Source organism: Onychomys torridus, chromosome X (assembly GCF_903995425.1).
Source record: "Onychomys torridus chromosome X, mOncTor1.1, whole genome shotgun sequence".
NCBI classification, from domain to species: domain Eukaryota; kingdom Metazoa; phylum Chordata; class Mammalia; order Rodentia; family Cricetidae; genus Onychomys; species Onychomys torridus.
The window spans coordinates 96,485,777-96,490,409 of NC_050466.1; the positions used below are offsets into that span (position 1 = coordinate 96,485,777).

The 4,633-nt window shown below is 36.9% G+C and overlaps 1 pseudogene; it reads left to right on the plus strand.

Annotated features, from left to right (window-relative positions):
• Positions 1-1,787: 1,787 nt before the first annotated feature.
• LOC118574749 lies at positions 1,788-4,182 on the plus strand (annotated as a pseudogene).
• The last annotated feature ends 451 nt before the right edge of the window (positions 4,183-4,633 follow it).

Genomic DNA, 4,633 nt, shown 5'->3' on the forward strand with positions numbered 1-4,633 from the left:
GTTGCCTATAGTCGTCTGCCATCTGGCCCTAAGATAATTGTCTTAGTTAGAGTTTCTATTGCTGTGAAAAGACACCATGACCATAGCAACTCTTATAAAAGAAAGCATTTCATTGGGCCTAGATTACAGGTTCAGAGTTTTAGTCCATTATTGACATGGCAGGAAGCATGGCAGCAGGCAGACATGGTGCTGGAAGGAGAGATGAAAGTTCTCCATCTGGATAGGCAGGGAGCAGAAAGAGAGAGAGAGACTGGGCCTGGCTTGAGCATCTAAAACCTCAAAGCCCAATGTCATACTTCCTCCAACAAGGCCACATCTCCTAATAGTGCCGCTCCCTCTGAGCCTATGGAGGCCATTTTCATTCAAACCACCACAATGATTAAGGCAGAAAAGTATTGTTTTCAGTTTGTATGGGCCAGATACATGAGGTATGGTTCTGTGTTAGTTGGTTTGTTAGTTTGCATTAACTGATTTGACCTTTAAGCTTAGTAACTGGCTACCTAAGAGAATGACAGTCATTGTGATCATTTTTTTTGTTTTTTTTTGTTGTTGTTTTTTGTTTTGTTTTGTTTTTTGTTGTTGTTTTTGTTTTCCTTGGCTGAGGACTGAACCCAGGGCCTTAGCAAGCACTCTACCACTGAGCTACATACCCCAACCTCATAATCATTTTTTTTGAGATAACCAAGTATACAGAAAAAATTAAATATTTACAATATAGTATGTGAATATAATAATGTTAGAATGGAGAGGATGAAACAAAATTCATATACATCAAGGTTAAAGTCAATGAAGTGTCAAAATTTAAATAAAAATACTAAAGTATTACATAGGTGCATAGAAATAATTATCAGAATGATGAATTGAAAGAGACAAATGTGAATACCTCAGGGGAAAAGGAAATTTAGAAGCTACAGGACTGATTGTTTTTATATCATTTATAGAAACATTTGTCTTAATATGTTGCTATAACAAAGAAATAAAAGTAAATTTTGTCAGACAGAAACAGTCATATAACAGTAAATAAATATTAATGAAGAATGAGGAATAAGTTGTCTCATCATGTACTGAAATTTTTTTCTAACATTCAGTACTTATTAAGAAAAAAATCTTGTGAAAGTAATGAATCAAATACAATTAAGCTGGAAAACTGAGTCATGTATACAAGAGAAGTAGTTACATCACAGTATCATTTATTATGAATGATGTAGATGATAAAAAAACAATTTTCCACCTACCCATCTTAGGTTAATTGTCTGGGGCCCTTGTAAAAATAGATTAATTTAAGTAAACAAAGCCTGTTTTAGCATGGAAATTTTGCATACACATGGGAAATACCCATAGAATGAGTAATTCTCAAATTGTGGCTTAGGAGACAGGAAACTGGTGAATTAGAGGCACTAAGTACTCCCATGCCATTTCATGATCTGAAACAAAGCATCAGAGGCATGGCTACAGGGAAAGGTAACTGAGTAGGAGAAGCAAGAGAACACAACAATAACCAGGAGACTTACAGGCCAGCTGAAAATCCAGAAATACTGAACTTTAGATTTGGAAAATAAATAATGGGCCTTCACCCAAAGTACTAGACCAATGTGGTAAGGAATAAATAAGGGATAGAAGATAGGTAGGTAGGTAGGTAGGTAGGTAGGTAGGTAGATAGATAGATAGATAGACAGATAGATAGACAGACAGATCCACCCCTCAGGTACCTTCAGTAGAGCTGTAAAGGAAGTGTCAGAAAGCCCCACAGGCACACATTGTGGCATTTTGCAAAAATAGTATTCATGATGGGAAATTTGCAAGCTGCACAGCAAACAGACACTAGAGAAATGGCCATTGCCCTTTCCAGATTGCTCACTGGTGTCATGATGGGAAGCCATTTTAAAAGAGAGGACTTAAAGCAAAACATTTTCGAAAATGATAATGAGCCTTCATACAAAGTACTAGACCAAACTGGTAAAGAATAAAAAAAAATCCACCCCTTGGGTACTTTCAGTAGAGCAGTAATAAAAAAGAAAAGTGTCAGATTTGGAAAGTAAATAGTGAGCCTTTTTAGAGTGCAGATAGAAGACCTTTGATTTTTTTTTCCTTTTTATGAGTTCTTTGAGAATGGCATACACTATACTTTTTTTTATCTTTTTAAACATTTTCTTAAAGAATTTTTTACAATGAATTTTGATCATATCTACTATTCATCTTCCACCCCTTTCCTTCCCCACCCAATTTTGTGTCAATTTGTACTGCCCAAATATTCTTAGATATGTGGTCTTCCCCTGGAGCACATTTCGTGGATCAGGGACTCCAACTTTTTGAAAGAACTGACCCTCCCTTTCCTAGCAACTAATAACTGCCACTAACTCTTTGGCTAGAAATAGAATTCCATGCTCATATCCCTCTCCATGCTGAGATGTTGTCTGCCTTTTTGGGTTTGACATGTCTTGTGCATGCTATGCCATGGCTCTCCTGTGTTCTGAAGACACTCCTTCCTTGAAGTCACACACCAGCTCTGAGTCTTACAGGCTTTCCATCTTTTTCCTCTTCAATGATTGCTAAAACTTGGATGACAGGGGTACATTATAGATAGATGATAGATACATGAATGGATGGATGGATGGATGGATGGATGGATGGATAGATAGATAGATAGATAGATAGATAGATAGATAGATAGATAGACAGACAGATAATGGCCAGTTGTGAGTCTTTGTTTTAATCACAGTCTAGTGCAAACAGAAGCTTCTCAGGTGAGGACCGAGACATGTATCAACATATAGGTAAAACACTAAGTCATTAGAAGTCAGTTTAATACTATATTCATTTGGCAGCATAAAAGTAATGGGTTTTCTCCTATGGCCCATGACCTGTCTAGTATAGGTTCTTGGCCCAATAAAGGTGTCAGGGATGAATTTTATCTTGTATAGAAGGACTTCAATCCAGTCATAAAGTAGATGGAGACTACTAGGATGTTTATGCCACTAATTACATCAGTGTATATGTCTTGCCAGGGAAGTCATTATTGTAGCTTGCAATTTTAACAGCTGAGTATGATTGATGATTACTTTTCTCCTGCAGTAACATGAATATGAAAGAGAATGCTAAAATGGAGAACTGCACAGTCAGGACACACAGAATCAATGATCTTGTTTCCTAAGCAGTTTGTGTGCGGTTGTATCTGAATAAAGTTTAAGAGAGTAACTCACTATCTTGAGGTAGTAAATCTTATAATGCCACTTGTGCTTTCTGAGATTGCCCATATGGAGTGAAGCACCAGAGCCACTAGGAGTTAGGCTTTGTTTGTATAAAGCATCACAAATCACTGGGTCATGCCTCAAGTTGTTAGGGTCTGACTTACATCAAGTGGGGAATGTTCCTTTTTGCCTTTTTTTCCTCTACATTCATGGGCCTTTACTTTATAGCGATTTGAGTTCATTAATGTAATTCTGAACCTTCAGAAGAATATGAATTGGAGCCAGATAAAGAAGGTGAAATTTCAGAGCAGTTGAAAGAAAAAGGCCAAGGGTGATGATGAGAAAACACACAAAGAAAGAGAAAAAAATCTCAAGGAATTCTTGGGTTTTGGCTGACCTTTTTAAAGGATATTTACTTGATCAATGACATGGCTCAAGAACATGGTGAACCTATTATGAAGCACTTGAAAAATATTAAAGCTCTGAGATGCTGCCCAGCCTATGAGTATTCATCTTATATTTTCACTTTGAACTCAATGACTATTTCACAAATAAAGTGTTAACAAAAACATACAGGATAAGGTCATATCCAGATGATTCTTATCCCTTTTCCTTTGATGGACCAGAAATTATGGGTTGTATAAGATACAATGTAGATTATAAAAAAGAAAGGAATGTCACCTAAAACCATTAAAGGAGTCAGAAACAAAAAAAAAAAAAAGTGGGTAAGTCCATACTGTGACTATACGAGTTTCCAATGACACTTCAATTTTTTGTTCCTTCTGAACTTTCTGAGTTCTGGATGCCATAGCTCAAGCAATCCTGGTTGCACACATAGACACTGGACATATTCTGGATATCTTATAATCTCAACATCAGAATTATACTTTACAATGGTAGCTATTAAGACTAATAATATTATTATGAAGAAGGTAAAGAAGCAAATTCAGGTTATCAGATTTTTAAAAGTTGCAGTAAGCTTCCTTCAATATAGGTTGCATTAAATCTTTTCAGAATATCTGCATGCAGAAGAATGCAAATAGATCCAAACTTACCACCCTGCACAAAACTCAAGTCAAATGGATCAAAAAGCCTTGAACACATTAGCACAGGAGACAATTTTCTGAAAAGAACACCAGTAGCACAGGCACTAAGATAAAGAATTAATAAATGGGATCTCATGAGACTGAAAAGCTTCTATAAGGCAAAGGCACCATTAATTGGACAAAGACAGCCTACAGAATGGGAAAAGATTTTCACCAGCTCCACATCTGATAGAGTACTGATATCCAAAATATATATTAAAAAACTCAAGAAACTATATGAATCCCCAGGGGAGTCTTGGCCCTGGAGGAGATGGGAATGAAGGGGAGGGGCTGGGGGGAAGGTGGGGGTGGTGGCGGGAGGGGGGAGGACAGGGGAACCTATGGCTGATGTGTAAAATT